We start from the raw sequence: 21,887 nt of genomic DNA, 5'->3' as shown, positions 1-21,887 counted from the left end.
TGTCATTATTATCTTGAAGGGCATTAATTATATTTTTTTACAGTTTTTAAAATTTTATTTTATAGAAAACCCTAATATTGTGACCAAAGAAATGTTAATGTTAAATACTTCAGATTTCTGGTGGCTCTTTTTTCTTTTGCCATAAAAGGTGGTTAAAACCTTACACAATTTTGCAATTTAGTATCCCTATATATGCATCAGTCAAACCATTTAAATAATGGATATTTTGAGACTTTGCTCTATGCATAAAATGTTCAGACTAAACTTGATACACTGTTAATATTTAAAAATGTGTTTGAGCCATCCAAATATCACCTTGTCTTCTAAATACTAAACAGCAAATAGGCCTAGCCTGATTTGAATTGTACTCATTTTTTACTTTCATTTTTACATGAACACTTAATATTTATTTAATTTCTCTTTTCTTTGAAATTTTATGGTTTCAAGCTTTTAAGACTTAAAAGCAAATGCAAAGACATAAAGAAATGCAAGGAGCTGATAAACATAAAGCCTAAAATAATGTGCACCAAATAATAGCAAATATCAGTATTATGCTAATCAGGCAGATGCAATATTTATCTTACATCTTATATAATGCCTTTAATATACAGAATTATTTTTATGAAGAACTTTAGTATAGGAGTTTTGCCATAACTAATAATTTAAGTTATGTGTTCAGTCTTTGAGAGTTTTTAAGTATAATATTTGGATTAAAAAAAGATAAAGAAACAAATAAAATGGTTGTGATTCTAGTCATTATTTTTTTCTTAATTTTCTCTCAAAACTTTCATGTTTTTTTGTCACTTTATCATATTTTGACATTTTCTCCAGCATTTCCACCCATCTAAGTGGCACCTTGGTAATGGTGTCCCCAAGTGCCAAATTCCTATCCCTCTGCCACGGAGCAGATTATCTACTAAATGATTTTTTTTATCAGATTGTTTTTGTGCCTTGTGAAACACCCCACCCTAACCTCCTATCATCCAATAATTCATTGCCTAAAATTACTGAACAAATGTAGATAGATACATGAACCTTGTTTGAGGTTTTAATTCTTTTTCTTAGTACTCCAAGATGCTACACATTTCTTGAGCATCAAAAATCTTTGAAGTTCTTTCATAGACGTTTAGGAATGCTAAGAACATTCCTTTAAAATGTTTAATAGGATACTGCTGATTGCTTCAGGTTGCCTGTTTCTCCACACAAGGACCACAGAAGCTAATGCAACAATGTTTCTGTTTTTTTTTTTTTCTGCTTTTGAATTACTGCTCAGCAGAATTAAACACATTCATTAGTTCTTTCCCTTGTTTAGTAACCGACCACCATTCTGTAAAATCACTGGGACGTATGCGACTCCAGCTAGTGGCTTTGTGTTAGACACCTGCAAGCTCTCTATTATTCCCTGATATCAAAAGGAAGTCTTGGTCTTCCATTTCATTCTTACTTTTAGTGTTTTCTACTAAGGGAAAAAAAAATAATACAATAAACAGCAGAATGACTTTTCTAAGTTTGTCTAGTGATGGAAACAATAAAAAAAAAACGGGGATCCTTTACACAGTTCAATATTTCCTACTGATTACACAGAGCTCTTATTCAGAGAATTGGTTTAAAAAAATGGTATATCAATGTACAGAAGAGAGAAGAAAAAAGAATAAAGGAGGGAAGAGCATGTCCCCAGACTCAAATATAGTCAGTGATTGGAAAAGCTGGGGAATGTCTTTAGCTTTGTTGAAAACTGCATCATCTAGGATTTTCCTTCCTTTCTTTGTTCTCCTAAAACACATTTACTATTTTTTTATTACTGATGTTTCTATATGAATATGACTGACTTGATGAAACCTATTTTTAATCCAGTTTTCAAAATATACATCATAATGGGAAAAATATGATTTTTAAGAACTCAATAACCATGCTTGATTTTGAACTAGACCCCAAGAGAGTTAACTGAAAAAGACTATTTTAAATTGAAAAGATACTTGAAATGTCTTTTTAGTTTTCAATTAATTATTTACTCATCCTATGATCACTTTGGTATCTGATAAAGAAATATGACATTTTACCCAGTTGTTAATAACTGACAATAAAAATTAAAGTTATGATTTGCTTTAGTTACAGATGGAACAATTTACTTATCAATGCTGCTTGTGATTTAGTGTAATCTGTGCTGAAATCCAATCATAATGTATGACATGTCATCTTTTATAAACTTTTCCTATATGTTTCTTCTATAATATATAACTGTCTTGTTTTTTAAATAAGTTTTGGTTTTGTGAAAACACTGAACATTACAAATAATGTATAAAATGAAAAATATTTGCCCATGTTTCAGCAGTGCTTAGATAAATTTTGGGCTACTATTTTGATGTAACAAGCAATGTTACAGGCTTTTTAACCTAGAATGTAGATGTAGCAAAATGCAGTAAGAAATGGGTTAAATTAAAATAAAAATTTCACAATTTCTTCAAGAAAGAGCATGATTGGTTTCTTTATTAGAATTGTGTAAAGACAATTTGGACAAATAATTAGATTTAGTGATGTTGTCAGATCAAGGAGAAGACCCAAACCTATGGGCTCACTACGTGCTATGCTATACTAATGATGTTTGTTTCATATGCAGTGTTTCTCTATGTTGACATCTTTAGAGCATTATGTAATTTAGAGCATTATGTTTGGACAAAGGGCCAATATAATTAAATAAACATTTTGGTGTTTATGATATGCAAAGTATTTTGTATAAAGATCAAAACACATTCTTTCCTGAAGATCTTGCAATTTCTTGGTGAGAAAAGTAATTTCTACCTGGAGATATAAGGAAGGATTATTTTTGGCAGATGAAATAATGTGAGAAAATGCACAGACCTGGGAAATTTAATGATAAGTTTTGGTAGTAGTGAGGCTCAATCTAAAATGTGTGCATTGATGTAGAAAAATCTAGAAAGGGCTCCAAAAGGGCAGTTATGAAGCTTCTTAATGACATACTGCAGAATCTGAAATGTGTCCTTCAAACAGTAGAAACTGTTAAAGCTTTTAGAGCAAAGAAATGACCTGACAAGACTGTGTCTTTGGAAAATTATTCAAACAGAATTATTGGACATGTTAGAGAAAGTAGTGAGATAAAAGCCCAGAGATTCATTCCAGGAAAAGAATAACCAACCAGTGTTGGGTGGTTGCGATTTGGAAGACTGAGTGGAGAAAGGCAGGGCTCATTTGTCCAGATTTCTGCACCTGAAGTCTTCTGCTCTACTTAGGTAAAACTGTCTTTTCTTCATTGTGTCTCCAATGGATCTTATGCATGTGTTGGACAGAGAGAAAGGAAGACAATGCAATTTTTTCAAATACTTCTGCCGTTTCACAGATGTGAATTTTATTTTCTAGAAAATTTGGCAATGCCTCAAATCATTTTTAATCGACTTATCATTGCTATTTTTTTCTTGGTTTCTGTTAATATATAATGAGAGCAGGGAAAAGATAAAAATAAAATAGAGCTAAACTGAGAAATGGACAGTAGAAAATGTTTTACAGATATATAAAAAGTTGTTCACAATATTAAACATAAATCTACCTATGTTATTATTTAAGTAACATATAAGTTAACATAATATAATATGTTACTATGTAAGCAATAACAATTACTTATTGAAACAAAAATAAGACATCATTTTATATCTATTCAGATGGGCACAGAACAAAAGTTTGGTAATAGACTGTGTTGGCTACAGAATGGAGAGACAGGCATTCTATTACACTGTTAGAAGGAGTGTTAATTATTACCATCCCTATGGAGGGCAATTTGGCAGCATAAACTAAAATTTTAAATGCACATTCTCACTGACTGAGCAATTCTATTTCTAGATCAACTCACACTTATGTGAAAAAACAAAAGAATCTTCATATATTTATTGCTATTAGCATATGAAAAATACATGGATAATTGTATAAGTAGGGATCTATTTAAATAAATACTTGTTCCTTCCTTATCATGGAATACTCTGCAGTGTTAAAAGAAAAGTAAATATCTGTTTTTATTGTTAGGTAGATATCCAAAAATTACATTAAGAATAAAAAAGGCACAACATTTTCTGGAAGACGACATGTACAAACCCCATCAGTGATGTCTACTCCAGGTGGAACTAGGAGACTATTACAGGGCAGATATACACCTTTCATCACATTCTTTTTATACTTCGTATTGTCACTTCCATAATAATAGCATAAAAAAGAGATGAGAACAACAGTGATGTTCAATCAAGATTCTTACTTGTGAGAGCTGCTTTATCATGTGGTTTCCAGGCTTAAAATACATCCAGTAGAGCAGATCATCTGTGCTCTAACCAAAAGTACCTGATGATCACATGTGAAGTCATTCTTTGAAAAGATCCCACTCTTAACATATGGGGTTTGGAAAAAAAATTATAATTATTATTTTTTTATCACTGCAAAGATGTTCCTCTACAAAATAAAGGCTTTTAAAATCAATCCTTAAAACTATGTCTGTATTTGTCTCTATTGTTTTTACTTAGGCAAACTGGATTAATAAGATATATCTATTTATATTTGAGTTTTCTTTTTTCCTTATGAGAAAATTTGAATTCCTCTAGATGTTTGAAATAGAAGGATACAAGTAACTAACGTAGAATAGTTTCTTCAGATAAAAAGGAAATTTATCTGAGATAAACAATTTACATAAACGTTAGCTAAAGGCAAACTAATGAAACACAGATTAACGTTTAGAAAAGGTGGTTAATTTAAAGAATAAATCAAGAGAATTGTCTTAACTCTTCAATATCTATTAAGTTTCTGCTATGTAGGAGATAACGGATCATACAGAATTTCTAAACAGAAGTAATAGGAATGAGAAATGAGACACTAAGTCATTTTCTTTCTTCTAACTTAATATTTACTCAATCAACTATTTGATATTTTTGAATTGATGGCATTTCAACATTCATCCTGGAAAAGTTTGCCACATATTTATATCTTATAAGACAAATACATGAAGAAATGACAAAGACACCTTTATTTCAGGTGAAATGTCAACTACATACAGGCATTTTTTCTTAAGTAGCTCATGATATGAATACATTTAATCACTTTATCAAAACTGCTTTCTATTGGCTCCCTCTCCTGTCTGCTTTGTGGCTTTCTTTACCTTTCCTTTGTCATCTGAAGACCCAGTATAATCATGTTACATTTTTTTGAAAGAGACTATTTGTGAGATGTATTTCTCCTATTTCATTCTACTATATTAAATCTCCTACAACAGTAGAAAAATCAGTAAACATTTGCAGTAGAGGTTGATTGGTGGTACAAATCCAATGGATATAATATTTAAAGTGGTACATGATTACCTGACAAATCATGAAACACATTCATTTTGTACCAACTGTTATAGCCAAGGTAGTCAAGCAAAAAAACTAACAGAGTAATATATCCAAATAACTCTTTATAGAAAAACATCTGCAGAAATTTTGCAAACTGATATTAAATCTTGTTTTGTTCTAAAATCCAACGACAATTCACAATTTAAAATATTTTTTAATGAATTAACATTACACATTATATTTACAACAAAAGTCTCTTTCACAAGATAACTTTATTTGTCATGGTGGTAAAGCATATAATAAAAGTGAAAGAAGAAAATAACTGGAAGAAATTATTATTTTCAAATGAATACAGTCTATACCATTTTGCTGTTACACAGGATTCAAAAATGATGTTTGAAAGATCTTATTCTATTACCAAATACAATCTATACTCTAAATGATTTTGTAAAGGGGCAATAAAGACTTCCTTTTTCAGGCAATGGCAACAAAAACAAACAAACAAAATAACAAAGACCCAAAAAGAACCAAAAAAAGGCAATCTCTTTCACCATGTGCAGGTAAAATTAAAACCAAGAAAAGATATGTGTCACTATAAGCAAAGTGTATTTGAATATACAGATTGTGCCAAGAAAAGAAGAGACTTTTTTCATATTTTCAATCTGGAGTTCCCATACCCATGTATGAGTACACAAAATTCAAATGCTTTTTCTGCCATGAAATATATCTTGAACCTAAAAATTAAAAAAAAAGGGGGTTTTGCAAGCATCACATCTATATCTAAAAGAATGAAGAAAATAATTTTGTTTCCTTGCTACAAAGAGAAAGAACTATGAGGTAGTCATTAATACTATCCTTTTTACAGAGGAAGAAACAGAAGCTCAGAAAGATTATTGCTCAGAGAAACACATGGGGAAGCCTTTAAATCAGGATGACAAATCCTAACTCTAACAAATCCTTACAAATCCTAACTCTTAATACCCATGTGCCATGGATATGGTCTCCTCTCTCATCTCAGTTTGGTGGAGTCCATCCTAGACACAGCTGTCAACCCATGAAACTGTTTCTTTCAATTTTCCTTTTCATCAAAACCTTATTACTTAATCTCACACCTACTAGAATGCCCACTGTTAAATGGGAAACTACAAGTGTTGAAGAGGATGTGGAGAAATTAGAACACTTATTCACTACTGTTGGGAATGAAAAATGGTACAGCCGCTGTGAAGGATGGTTTGGCGGTTCCTCAGGAAGCTCAGTATAGAGTTGCCTGTGACCCAGCAATCCACTGCGGGGGATATACTCAGAAGATCTGAAAGTAGGGACACAAACAGACATTTGCACACTGAGACTCATAGTGGCATTTTTCACAATTGCCAAAAGATGGAAACAACCCAAGTGTCCATCAACAGATGAGTGGATAAACAAAATGTGTTATATACATACAATGGAATATTCTTCGGCAGTAAGAAAGAATGAAGTTCTGAAGCACGCGACAACACTGATGAACCTTGAGGACATTATGTTAAGTGAAATAAGTCAGACACAAAAGGACAATTATTGTATGAGCTCACTGATTTGAACTAATTATAATAGGAAACTCATTGACATAAAATACATAATATAGGTTTCCAGGATATAGAATGAGGCTAAAGAATGGGGGTTGGTCGCTTAATACGTGCAGAATGTTTAATGAGGTTGAAACTAAACATTTGGAAATGGACAGAGGTGATGGTAGTATGTTACTGTGAGAATAATTAACAGTGCTTAATGGTGTGTGCGTGTGGTGGAAAGGGGAAGTTCAGCATCATGTATGTCACCAGAAGGAAAGTGAATCTTGTGGTGGACAATGTCCATAATTAACTGTATAAATATAAAAATGTTCTTTCATGAATTAGAACAAATGTATGACCTTAATATAAGGAGTTTATAATAGAGGGGTATATGGGGAAAAAATGTACCTATTGCAAACTATGGACTACAGTTAATATTTTAATACTTTTCATCAACAATAACAAATGTACTATACCACAGTAATGGGGGAGATAAGGAGTATGGGAGGATTTAGGTTTCCTTTTTTATTTTTATTTCTTTTCTGGAGCAATGAAAATGCTCTAAAATTGATCACGGGGTTGTATGCACAACTATGTAATGCTAATGTGAGCCAGTGATTGCATACAAATGGTTTGTATGGTGTCTGAAAATATCTCAATAAAAATGCATCAAAAAAAACAACACAACTTATTCACAAGTCAGCAAATTACAGTGGATCTAAATTTGAAAAATTCTTTAAGTTCACTGATTTTTAACACTTTTCCCTGAGAGATGAATAAACTGAAGGAGAGAAGGAAAATGATTTTTCCAAGTCATGGTAAGGCAGAAAACTAGGACTGAATTGTCAGTCTCCTGGTTCCAAGCCTGAGTTTTCTTTCACCCTTATTTTAAATAGCCTCTTGCTTTTGAACAAAATCCCAATTCTTCAGTTTGTCTCTCAAAATCTTCCAAATTTCCTCATTTTACATATTATAACTTCTGTCTTCGAATTATTAAGAGTTCCTTCTTTACATTAATCCATTTTCCTACTTTCTTCTACATATCTAGATCTTTTCTGCCTTCCTTTCCTTCCATTGAAAAGGAATCTTTGAAAATCCATAAATAAAACTTCCTTCAAGTCCTGTTGCTTCTCACTTTGTCTAAGAAGTCAGATTAGTCCATCCTCCAAATAACTGCTTGTGCTTCCAAGATTCTCAGAATAAATTTCTTATTAAATTTTGTCCTGATTGATGGACAATTTTCCACCTCTGCATCGTTAGGGAGTAAATCTCTTACTTCTTTAAGATATCCAAAAGCAAGTAGTTCCACAACTAGGTTTGCATACCTATCCAGGTAAATGAATTTTTTTCTCACATCTTATTTTTGATATTTCTAACACTGTTATTTTTCTCATGATAAAGTATCTGATTTTTCTTTTATATTACCATAATTGCACGAGAGTTTTACTCCCATTTTGTATGTAAAGAAACTGAGGCACAGAAAGGTACCTAAATAATGTCTAAATTATGAGATATAAAAAAAACCAGAGCATTCATTTAAGGTGGTCAGGTGGATGAATCTTAGAGCCAAAGTCACTTAAAAATAACTTAGCCACTGGCAAGTAAACGCAACAATTAGACAGCCAACACTACCATGAAATAGTCCAAGCTGGAAAAGAATCAGTAGGAGGAAAATAACAGAAGTCTCCAGAAGGAGAAATACTGAACAGGTACATCTTAGCTGTCTATAACTCTATCACTGCACATTTCACTTTGAATTACACACACTCTATGTGCGATTTCCTCCATCAGGCCATGAGCTACTCATTCCCCTTTATTTTCTTGCTTAGTACTTCAACCACCATGGTAGTCTATTTGAGTGAAAGAAGTAATATATGACTAGCTTTAAATGTGAAAGAGATTACTTTTTATTAATTTTAGTCTTGAAGATTTAAGGTACATACTAAAAATATCACATTAAAGAACAGAAAAACAAATATAGTTATACATTTATAACAGTTAATATGGTAAATTTTCATAAAACTAATTCTGGGTCATTTTAACTTAAAACTCAAGTAGCCATTCTTTCCTATTTAGATTATTGTTCTTTGAAAATATTGAAGAATTCAGCCAGTGATTTAAAGACCTTTTACTCAGTGGGACTGGAGAATCCATTTTACATTTTCTACTAGATATTTGCACATTTTTGACTTAATGCTTACAGTGGAAAAGACCTCAGGTTACACATTGATCTTCTTTAGCTACAGTCTTTTACCTCATCTATAACTATCCTTGAATGGTCACCTTTAAATATTTAGTACATTAAGGGAAAGAGAGCTTTAAAATTTGAATCCATCCCACAAAACAAAAAGAATCCTTGTCATAATTTGATAATTGAAGCTTTGAGAGAAGACATCCATAAAAATAACTTTGTTCGATAAACTCCAGCAATATAGAAAGCAACTTCCCCGAGTTGGGCTATGGCTGTTTTATGGTTTGTTAAGTTTAGGTCTGCAGATCCTTCAATTATCTTTCCATGTGATGCAATCTCAAAGAATGGATTTGAGTCTTAAATGAACTGTTAGGCTGAAAAACACATATACGAGTTAATTATTTTAATAAACTTATTCTGTACATTTGTCACGTTATTCAATTATGAAATAAATTGAACTTTGTATTTTGTGACTAAAAAACTTTTAATATATGAATTCATTCTAAAATGTATGCTACATTATTAAAATTAAGCATAAGGGAGCTTTGGTTCAGAAAAAATGATGACTAAATCCTATTACAGAATCAAATTTATTCTCTATCAACTTCCTTTAGTATTGTAACAGTAAAACTCTCATTTATATACAAATTGATCTCTTCAAATTTGAAGACTCAATGTATTGGTGCATATTTCTAGAGACTTATTTTATTCTTTGTTATCAAATGTACTAAAATTCTTATTTACCTAAAGAAGCTTACAATATAATTTTGAGCCAATATATTGGAATATTTTCTCACCCACTTTTTTGAAGTTGAGTTTCTATTTCATTTCATGCCCCATTAAACATTTATTCCTGAAACAGAACTGCTAATCTGGAAAAAAAAAGTATTAATCAAGGAAATGGATGGTGCCTTAAATATATAGTATAAAGTGAAAAAGGATCACTCACGTTCCTTTTCCTATTTGATTGTGATACTCCAAAAGATTCTTAGGTTTCCTAACTGAAACTTAGTTTAAAAACTTTAAACTTTTTTTATTCCATTTAGCTATTGAGTACACACTAAGTTCATCATGAAAATTTTCATTTTCACATCAGTTAAATTTTCTGGACTTGCAGTTCTTGGTATAAAAGGATTTGGGAGACAGCTCTTTTCTCTGTATTAATATAATTGGATTCTAAATTTGTAATCTTAAAGGACAAAGTTTTACTGATATTCAATCATTAACATAAAAATGGTAACAAGGGAATTACATAAAATTTCTTAATTTTTATTTTAAAAAATATAAAAATATTTTCATAGTAAAAAAGGGTATATACTACAAAAAAGCTCTGAACTAGAAATTTAAAAAAACAATGTTCAAATTCTTTCTTTTTCTTTATGTACAATCTTGAACACATCACTTTACCACTTTGCATCTTGGTTTATTAGTCTTTATATAAATATGTGAAAACAGGAGATATGTAAGGCTCCTTTCAGCACTAAATGGTTTTATTCTATTACTTTTTTCAATGCCCTCATAATTCATTTATTATCAATAACTCATGAAATTTGTGCTGACTATTAATGAGATAGTTATTTTAGCATCAGGAATTCTCATTCACTAGCTCACACAGTGCTATCAGGATAACCACATTAAAAGAGGCAGAAGAGAGTGTTCACTTAAATTATGAAACTTAAGATTTCAAATCTATTATAAATGCTGTAAATTTGAAGTTCTTATCATTGAAAATACTCAAAACTGGAAAAATCAATTGTCATTAACAAACCTGTTTCATTAATTTTGCAACATGGGAGCCAAGATCAAGTTAGTCTATATCTTTTAGAGAAGACTATGAAGAGGAAAATCCCAAAATAAAACCTAACATATTAAAATAAGACTTTACATAATTTTCTCAGAAACATTTTTGGGCACTTAAGTTTGTTCAAGTGCCCAGGAAACCTTCTGATTAAATTTAATGAATGTGGAATGCCAATTAAATTCTTTAAAAATCCCTTCTAGAAAACTAAAATTCTTTTAAAAATATCTACTGTCACTCACCTGTCTCTTCCAATTAGTCCTCATTTTAATCATTAGGGATTTATTTTTGTACTTTTTATATGCTAAGTAGAATGGTGTCTCAGCAAACATTGCATCACTGAAATGTAAATTATTGTATAAAATAAAGATGTAACTTTATATACTTAAAAGTTAATGTTTCACCAGATCAATATACCATTTCTCTGCTATTTGTCTCATAAATAAAAACTCCTGCAACTAATGAAATATTTGGGAAAATACATGAAAAGATCTGGTTAAGGATCTAGACACATTATTACTATTGTTATCCTATTATAATATTTCCCTCAATAAAATGCCTTAGTTTGTTGTTTGTTTGTTTGTTTGTTTTTGCCTCATGGTAATGTTTTGGCCAGTATTATAGCTATCAAAAAGAAGAGAATTTCAGTCTACTACTTATTACCTAGTGATCAGCAAAATTCCTCTTCCTAAGCTTCCCATGCTGTTACTCTTGAATCTTATTGGAAGATGAGACTATTTCTTTCCTCATTATTTAACACCTATAAGAATGATACGGAGTAGATTCCTACTCCCCTCAAAATGTTTATGTATATAGTTATACTTTTCCAGTCAGCAGTCACAAAAGAGAGTTTTTGGTCACTCAGATAAATGAAATGCTTTCATTTTTCTTTTTGCCCCAAACACAATTGCTTAAAATTGGGATAATTTTCATAATTTCAATAATTGGGATAGCTATAACGATATGCCTGGTGGAAAGCACATACGAAAGCATTACTTCCTTGCTTTCAAAGAAAATTTCAACTTTTTTGGTCTTTGCAAATGAGTATATGAAATATTTAGAACCATAACTGACATAAGAGGAAATGTGCAAGTCTTGTCAGACCTGGTAGTGAAGTGCATTTGTTAAAAAATAAATAAAAAATAGGATCCACAAGGAAGCAAGTTATTTAGTTCATTGTGGCTTTCTAAGGTGCTGCTGAGAAGAATAGGAAAATACATAAAGTTTGCACTTGTATTGTTAAATGCACCTAATGAAACATTTTTGGAACTTTAAAAAAGGATAGTGCTTAAGAAGGAATTTCTGCTTAAGAAACACATGGGAAAAGAATGAGCATCATTTTTAGCGTGTCACAACTGATAAACCTCACTGTATTGTACATTAGATGAAAAAATGGTGGATTCATTGGTTTTTTGATTTCCATAAAACAGACAGAATTTTTATTTGGTTTTTGGAAGTAACACATGGGTTATTTCTAGAGTCCCATTTCCTTGCACTGGAGAAAATTGGAACTTCCATATTTTGATTTGGGTTTAAGTTTTATTAACTGATGTTTAAAGCGGCTATAATGTAAAAATTATAAGATGCAATACTCTGGAATGATATGGATAACAATGTTCCACATTTAGCTTATGCAAATATTTTTTGTGGGTAGGACATAAACACACTTAAATACATGGTCTTACTATGTCAAGGTCCAGGGATATAATTTAGTGCTGCAAAATAACAGATATAATAATTTAATTGTAAAACCATATCTTTTTAAAAAGTAAATATATAATAAAGCCATTAAAAATTCTTCTTTCCACTGGATCAAAGAATACTACCAAATTTGTTTTCATTTTAATGAAAATAATTAACTAAAAAAATAATCATCCAAGTGTTTGGAAAAAATGTAAACTAATATATTCCATTTATCAGAATTATTCAAATATGATATTGAATATTCAAAACTCATAAAAGAAGAAAAATTCATTGAAAAGATGGATAGCGAGATACAGCAATGTTTGTAAGAGATTTTAATACTAAATCTTAAGTGTTAAGGAGTTTTAAACATTTCATTATTTTTTAAAATGTACCTGTCCCTAATGTAGAATTTTGATCACAAATGCTCAGAAAATAGACCTCTGCAGGGATTCTACTGCTTTGAGCTTCCGACCAGCCTCTTTCCTGCTATAAAGTGCTAAGAAGTTCATGTAACATATTAGCAAAGCCTTATAACACTCTTAAAGAGCACTCTTAAAGAAATTATCTTGCCGGAAACACTTAACTCTTTTTGTTTAATATTTGTATCTTCAGCAAAAAGAAAGAAATGTATAAATCTGAACTCTTGAAGTCATAATTTGCCAGGACCAAATTATACAAGTGTATGGACCTATTTACATGAAGAGAAATGAACTTTGGATTCAGCAGATCACAGTATGTTAAACTCTCAGCCTCATAAAATTCTGTCAGTTTTTGATGGATTAGAGGGGTACTAAGTTCTGCTATAAAACTTTGTTGCCAGTTAACCTTAAATATAGTCAAGCAATATTTACACCATTAAAGCTGTCTAGAAAAATTTTCATCCTCTTAAATTCACAAAAATAAACATTTTGTTTTATCTAGCAGAAGTAAGATAAACTCCAAAATTACTTGGCCAGCAAAGCATACCCTTAATTCCTTCATGCAGAGAGCCCTCTTCCCTTTACTGACACCCTCTGGTTTTTACTGCTAAGTCAGCTTTACTTTCAAACGGCGTACTCTGTACCTTGACTCTAAAGGTGGGGAATGCTTTCTAAACCATTAAGCAAACAGACATTTAAATAAATATATATTTGTCAAACCTGGTACATTTCTAATAGATAGTTTACTTAATTGGAAACATGAATTTAAAGTAAAATTTCAAGAGCAACTAATTTGTAATGATTCTTAAATGAACATACCCTATATTTATGTTCTTGGTTTGATTTTAGTTAGGCTTCCTAACTTAATAAGGATGTTAAACCACCTAACAGTTGAAATATTATTCACCTTGGCAATGGTCAGCTATTTCAATCAAACATTAAAGTATCCCACAATGTAGCTTTTCAGAATCTATTTCCAAAAGCAACCTGAGTGCATGTGCCTTGCAACTTATAAACAAAATCTGGCATTTAGTTAATCACAATAGTGGGGGTGTTCTTTTTTATAACTTTTAATAATTCTAACTTTCTATCCAGTTAGTTGCCTATAAAAATCAAAGAAAAATGAAAATCAGCAGTTTTTCTACTCAACTTCTCAGTTTTCAGAAGTTTTAAATAAAAACAATTTAATGGCTTCTTCCAGCCCCCAGCACAAAAACAATGGCACTAATATTGTAATATACATTTCACGACCTCCTTTTTTCAAAAGTGCTTTAAGTATTCTCACCACACTTCAGCTAAGTTACTTTCTGAATTCTGTTTTTTTTAACATTGCATTTTCTTTTTAACCTTTAACTTTGTGTCCTTGACTAGATTTGGTGGTCTTTGTATTTAACATTTTATTTTGTAATCGTTTGTTTTATTTGCCATATTCTTACATAGTCATATTGTTTTTTTTCTATTTGAATCAGAGCAAACATATACCTGTCCAGTTTGAGATTCAATATAGAGGTCCACACAGAACTTTTAAAAAGAATGATTTGAACATGAAATAAGAAATTATGCAAAGAAACGTGTAAGTTACTTAAAATTGACTATAGGTACTTCGAAAAAGTAGTGACCTAATCATTACTAATTCCTTTATATTCAGGGTGACAATAATCATGATGAATTCCTCTATGTTTGCTATGATGGTCATAAGTACATCTGTAACTCTTCCGTAATTGAATAGCAATCAATTTTACTTCCTCTACTAATTTTAAAATTTGACCCAATATTTATTTTCTGTATTTTTTAATGCCGGTAACTCAATAAACATCTACTTTTTTCATCATTATTTCCAGAGTTAAAATTGAGAATATGAACTATGGTATCTCTAAATACTTTTCCTTTAAAAAAATAATAATAAGCAACAAATAGATGAATTGAATGTAGGCAAAGCATTGCACAAACAACAGTTTAAAAGTTTTTTTTGCTTCCAAATCAGCATTTAACTTGCAAAATGAACTGTATTTTTTATGCTAGAAGAGTTGTAAAATTTAAAAACAAAATATTTGTAAAACATTTAATGGATTCTTATTCTTTCCAAAATAAAATTAGTTAAATCTTAATTTTTTTAGGTTGTCAGAATAATTCTTGATTTATCACACACCATGTTCATATAAGTGCACATTAACATTCTCTACCACTTGTCCCAATAAAAATCAAAGATATCTGAACATATTTCTATATCCTTTTTTTTTAATCTATCACATTCCTATACATCATTCAGAAAAAAGCTCAGTACAATACAAGACATTATTTTCCTCAGTTTCTCCAACTTCGTAGAATTCCACTTATAGAGAACATACCTACTGAATTTGAACAAGTTTTTGCACTGCCAGATGCACACAGAATTTTGGGGTCAATTTTCAAACATATGTTGCTCAATCATAAGGCATACATCCAGGACCTGAGAGCAGCATCCTGTCTTCTGAACATTTAGTTTCTTTTGTAGAAAAATTCTTACCCTCTCCTGACATTTATCACCTCACAGTTTAGTTATGGAAACTGTTTATTCTTATTTTTGGCTACATTATGAGATGCACAATTGGGTTTTATTTACTCTTGCTTCAACTTTTCTGGCATAAAATCCCATTAAAAAAAATCTCAGCAGAGAAAAATAGCATGTTAAAAAAAAAGAAAAAGTAAAAGCTGTATCAGAGTTTTTGCATTCTGGCAACATGGCAAGAAAGGATGGGTTTGTAGCAGCCAATTTGTCAAAAAATCGTAAGTGGCTGGGAGACAAAGTGCACAATCATGGAAAGCAGTCACTGGCAAAGGAACGTCAGCCACTTACCAGTGAAATGCCAGACTCCCCTGTCCTTCCTCTGTGACTCTCAATTCCAGTCTCCCATCCTCCTGCCAGTCGACACAGTTCAAATGGAGCAATTCCTTAGGTCCTTCTCCGCCTGTGGCAGAAGAGAATTGCAGAGTTTGTAATCATTCAGAGGAAATCCTCCAGCTTTTCCTGCCTCTCCCTGAAGAGGGGACCCACGTAACGCATCCTTTCCGCCCGGTGCTTTAATGGCACTTTGGCTGCTGCCTGCTCGCAGTTACGCTCCCCTACTCGGTAGTTGGTTATATTGGGAAGTAGGTGCGGCGCCTCCTCCGGCTGGTGTGTTTGGGGCGCGAGTGTTTTCCTCCAATGCGTCCGCGCGCCCCGCGCCTCTGACTGGCTGTGTCCTATCTGAGCGGTCCCTCGCCCCACCCCGCTCGCTCGCGCTGTCGCCGTCGCCCAAACCCAGCGCCTCACTGCCTCTCACTGAAAAGGTTAATTTAGCATATCCCCGGGCTTAAAGGACCGTTTGCCTCAAGAAGGGTTTTGTATGTTTCTCTCCTCGTCTCACTAGTCAACTGGCATTTCCCTCCTCTCCTAAGTATGAAGGGTTTCCCCCTTCTGCAGACCTCTGCTTTGCTGCTCTGCAACCTCTCCGTATTTAACAGTCATAGATTACAAAGCAAACGTGTTGGCTGATAACTGCACGGGAGAGCGCAGACGAAGAGTTCCCTCTCCTCGCTGGCTGCTTTCTCCCTTCCGATTCCTAGAGGCTTGTTCTTTTGCTTATACCTCTGACAGCAACAGCACAGACAGATGCTTTCACTTAGGTGGGCTCGAGAGTGGACTTTTTCACTTTGGGGAATTTTCTTAGGTCCTAGCTGTGAAGCACGTCTCTTTGTTTATACGCTTGCGAGTTTTATCTAAGGACTATTAGGCTCTGACTGTTTTTATTTCTCTTCGATTTTTTTTTTCTCATGTGTCATTTCTACAAAAGCTAAGGAAATAGTCGGCTCAGTCTCAGACAGCAGCCTTTTTTTCTGAATTTTTATATCACAATGGCTGTAATTGGAAAAATAACACAGGTAGTAAATCCACAGGCTGGCTGCTTTAGTGCCATTGTTCTGCCAGCCCTGCCTTCTACTTTTCCCCTCACTCTTGGAGTCATTCTTTAATTTCCTTGATTCGGCTGATGTTGACTATTTGTTTAAAAAATTGCATTGCATTTCTTTTGAAATATATTTCTATAGATAATACAGTTAACACCAGCATTTAATAGAAAGGAAATCCCACGTACTTCTCTCTCTGTGTATGTATGTGTGTGTGTGTGTGTGTGTGTGTGTGTGTGTGTGTGTGTATGTATATATGTGTATATATATTTAAAAGTGTATGAGAGTCTCGGATCAAAACTGGTGTCCACTCGTGTCTGATTTTCCGGTGTGAGTCCAGCCCGACCCTGCACTGAGCACTGATTCCTGTGCTCACTTAATCCCCCACTGGTTCTATGGCTCTAATTGGCAGAGTACAGTGCCATGCAGTCTGTAGCTGGAAGCCTTCTACCACTAGCTTTCTGTTCTATCTTTTGCAGCTTTTCTGGTAATTAAAATTAGTCTTTTTCCTTTCTCCTGGTTTCTTCTCATTCACCCGCGGATGTTGTACAAACACCTAGCCTCTGCTTTTAATGGCTACCCTCAGGATCTAGGCTGATTCCTTATACCATAGCAAAGACGGATTTGTGTGTTCACATTTAATGGTTCTCTGCACTTCCATACTTTTTAATTTTCTTTCTTCCCTGCTTTCTAGTAATTAGGTTATTTTCTTTATGTGTTAACTGAGGGGTTGTTGTCGAGATTCAACTTCTCTGTGCTTTTTCTCTGCTTCACTGCCTCCACTCCTGCATTAGGCTGTAGTTGGTTCACAGAGAGAATCATCAGGACTTTTACTACCTCTTTAAATATATCACAAAATAGATTTAAAGTCTAAGAACTTCAAAGCTTTTTTGTGTATGTGCAATGAGTTTTTCTTTTTCTTTTCCTTTTTTTTTTTTTCTTGCCTTTCAATGTTTATTATATTTGAGCACATGCAGCCTTAAGGAAGGATAAGAGTGTGAGCTTGTTGACAGTTTTCTTCACTTCCTAGAATACATTTATATTAGAGATGATCTGATAATTTGATATTTTGAGTAATTATCTTTTATATCTTATATATTTTCTTTAAACTAGCCTTGTTCCAGAAATGACTTAATTTGGCTTATAGAAATTTATGCAATTAAAAAAATAACCAAAAAATATAGGTCAGTAAAAGCAAGACATGGGGTAAACTGATAATAGGAGAGAGAAGATGAAGTCAGGTGTGGGCTTTATAAAGAAAAATTTCTTTACACTTTGTTAGAAAATGCCCCTAAGTTTGCTATTAAGAAATTTAAAGAGGGAAACACTATGTAAAGAGGGAAACACAATGCCAATGTAAAGAGGGAAACACTATGAGTCACATGATTTATGGCATCCTCCCACAATTAACATAAAGGAAAATTATGTTTCAAATGATGTAGGCAGATTAAATCTCTCTCCTTTTTCAATCAAAGAATATACAGGCTTATGATGCTTTGCCTTTTTACAAAGGAAGCAATATGATCACAGGAAAAGGGAGTGAACATATTTTTGAAACAACTGGATAATGTCATTGCATTTTTCCTTTAGAGATTATCTGATGATTTCAAGGGAGAAACAGGAGATGCTAATTCTGGTTAACTAGGAATAAGTTCAAATTTAGAATGCTAGCTTTGACTGTTTTTTTGGGGTGACTAGATTACATGGCTGTATTTCATCAGGATCCAGAAAGAGTAACCATATTTATTCTGATCTCTTTTATAATATATCGTTCCATTTTGTAATACAGAATTATAGGTTCTAGGTTAACATATATATTCTATATGATATCTAAATATATGTTATATACAAAATATTAGCATACATCTTTCTGTACATCTGTCTGAAAAATCTAGAATTTTGCACTTACGGAATTTTATTTTTGTGATGTACATTTTAAAAATGTTGAGTTTGGAAAATGAGGGGTCTATAGATCATGTCGACTTCTGTATCCTATTATATCCATGGGTTCAGGTATAAGTAGGTCAACTTCTGAAATTAGAAAGAAAAACAGCAGTGCATAAAATAAAAAAGAAAAAAAAACTTCTCTTGTAGTAAGAATGTCAAAAAGAAACAATCTCATAGCTTCCAAGTACCCATCAAATCTTTCCATATGTATCATATCTAAGATTTTCTATTATTCTCATGTTAAAAAGGGATTTAAAATATTGCCCTTAGAACTCTCTTTCAAAGACAACAGTAATAATAATAATAATAATAATAATAATAATAATAAAGGTACTATTATAAAATCTCTACACTGTTTAGTTCAAAAAAAATCATTTAAAATCCTGTGTTTCTATTTCACAATGTTAGTGACATTTTAAATTAACCAGCTCATTCTCTACCCTGATAAAATATCTTTTGGATATTAAATGAATTAAACATATTGCTAAGTGGGTAAAGTGGTTTGGTGGGTCATTTTCTCCAAGTTGTGGTACTTCAACCTATTTGTCACATTGCTATCTGCTCTTATTGTCTAACCATCTTTGTGTAAATGTCTTAATCTCTTTATCCCCTAGTCCCCAGTGGGCAAACAAACAGATGCAGCACATCTGTAGCAGCTGAGTTGCCTCTAAGCCCTTGTCTTATTTGTACTACAAATTTCTTCTTTAAATCCTGCCCTCCTTTCTCTTTCCCTTCATTTGACTCACATATGGTTCTAGGTTCCAGTTATTATATCATAACTCTGTTACATACCACCAAATTGTGGCATTAAAGGTAGGGAAAGAGAGAGCAATTCTCAATTTTTAAGTCTGGATCAGATGTTCCTGCTTTGCCTGCTGGAGCTACTTTCAGGATTTACATTTTCTGTTTTGAAGTTTTAATCCTCTATGTATATATGTTAATAAGAATGGTGTACTTGAAAGTACTTAAACAGAAATACATTTAAGGAAATAAAAATCTTGCAATGTCAATATACAGGAATGTCTCCTATAAATATAAATAAAACATGAAGACCTCAAAGTAAACTTTTACTTGAACTGGACAATCGATGATTTTAATTTATTTTGGATTGCTAGAACATCAGTTTTAGTACTTAAACTACAGCTGTTTTGTGAAAGCAGAAATAAACATATCTTAATCAGAGTTGGAAAATCCACTGACTTCATTAATTTAACAGCTGCTTCAGTAACCAACCCTAAAGAACATAGCTTATTTTGTGGACTCTTATATCACCTGCAACCCAAACCATTAAGAGATTAAGAGATCTAATCCGATTGTTTGGGTGGTGCTTACAGAGGCTGCGGACTTGACTGACAGCCTCTAGCTCATTATGCTCACCAGCTGTAACACCATGGTCTGACAAAAAGGTTCCTCCTCAGGAAAGAACAAAAAATACTGGCAGGTAAACTAAGATTTTAGAAAATGAGAAAAGGTTGAAATTTTACTAATTTAAAAGTAACGCTTACCTACTATTAACTTTCATTTAATCGCTTCCTTTAGATAAGCATTTGTATTTTCTTTCTGAGATATATGGTCACTCTAAGGATGTCTATTGACTTTCATGAGCTCACTTTAATAGATGCCTAATTTCTATTTTGCATAATATCCTCTCACCAAGATCTTTCATGTAAAGTTGCTTCTGTAAAGAAACAAAACCTAGGATTCATGACCAGAAAGTTTTCCACATTGTATCTGTTTACACGTAAACCTTCTCATTCTGGGATTAATATCTGTAATGGCTTTTTATATTGTCTAATTTATTCTATCTGATTTTAAAGATCATTATAAGAGGGTTACATCTTGATCATTTCCCATCTCTTTCTCGTTGTACAAGCCTGTCAGGCAGATTATTGACTTTCATTACTTTTTGCCCTAAACCGGAATAATTTAGCTTAGAAATAAATGTGCTATCAAATATTACACCCTGCCTTACCCCTCCTGGTCTCCTTTATATCTGAACTCATTATTTCTAATTCTTATCCATAATTCAGCTTAATTTTTTTAAATTTGTCTTTATATATTGAACTAGACTGTATGCCTCCTGTGGACCAGGAACTTTCTCTCACACTCTGCAGCAATTTTGCCTGTAAATATATTTATTGGTTGAGTAGTACACATATACAAAGCCTCATCTGTTTGTCTAAGATTCATTACAAGAGACTGACTGCATTATAAAGCAGAAGCAGAACATCTTCACCACCTCCTTTTTCCTACCAATAAGCCTGTAGTTAGTCCTTTTGACCACGAGATGGCAGTCATGTTCTAATTAGGAATGACATTTAAGTTGAGTTCTAGGGATTTTCTGAATTTTTAGGGAACTGAGAGTAACCCCAAATTAACAATTGAGGCTGTAAGAAGTGTTAATAGATTATTTAACATGCAGCATCTAGCAAACACATAGGGAAGTTGCAAAATGTTAAAGTGTTTCATAGGCAACCTTGTACTAAGTGGCAAAACAAGAACCATTAACACTGAGAGCTAACTATACACGAGACATTGAATTAGACATGCTTTAGTTGAACTGTTCCATTTTGTACTAATGGTCTAGCTGAAACTAAAACCCAAGTAGATTGCCTTCACCAAAGTGTTCTCAATCAGTTCACTAATTAAATTCTCATTTGATTAGAATAAGAACAAGTAACCACAACAGTTGTTAACCAGATGCAGAGAATAAATCTCATGTATAGAAAATCCAAGAAATGAAAAATATTTTTTGCATAACTGCATAAAAATAAAAAAGACCAGATTAAAGGTATTACTTGGCAGTTGGGGGCATTTTTGTATACCCTCAGGCACTTCTGGTTCATTCACTTAACACTTATGAAGAATCTACTCCTCTAAGCACTGTACAGAGATGAATAATCTTAAATATGAGATTTTAACAAAACTTTTTTCATACACGTCAAAAAGTGACCAACTATATATTTCTCATTTTGGTGTTTTGCCTGCATCACACCCGATTTAACATGATAATTGGCATATAATAGCACCTAATTTTGAAGGAAAATACAT

At 32.5% G+C, this 21,887-nt stretch overlaps 1 protein-coding gene across 1 annotated transcript in view; it reads right to left on the bottom strand.

The window, feature by feature from the left end:
- Positions 1–16,077, bottom strand: part of CNTN5 (contactin 5) — a 1,285,703-nt gene extending 1,269,626 nt beyond the window's left edge. The window contains exons 1-2 of the mRNA XM_037841191.1: positions 16,000–16,077; positions 15,802–15,913 (exon numbers count right to left, since the gene is read on the bottom strand). The gene's annotated coding sequence lies outside the window, so the exon portion shown is untranslated. The remainder of the gene's footprint in view (positions 1–15,801; positions 15,914–15,999) is intronic.
- Positions 16,078–21,887: the final 5,810 nt, after the last annotated feature.

Source organism: Choloepus didactylus, chromosome 6, assembly GCF_015220235.1.
Source record: "Choloepus didactylus isolate mChoDid1 chromosome 6, mChoDid1.pri, whole genome shotgun sequence".
Classification (NCBI taxonomy): domain Eukaryota; kingdom Metazoa; phylum Chordata; class Mammalia; order Pilosa; family Megalonychidae; genus Choloepus; species Choloepus didactylus.
The sequence above is the reverse complement of the archived record's forward strand: the minus strand, read 5'-3'. Positions and strand labels throughout refer to the sequence as shown.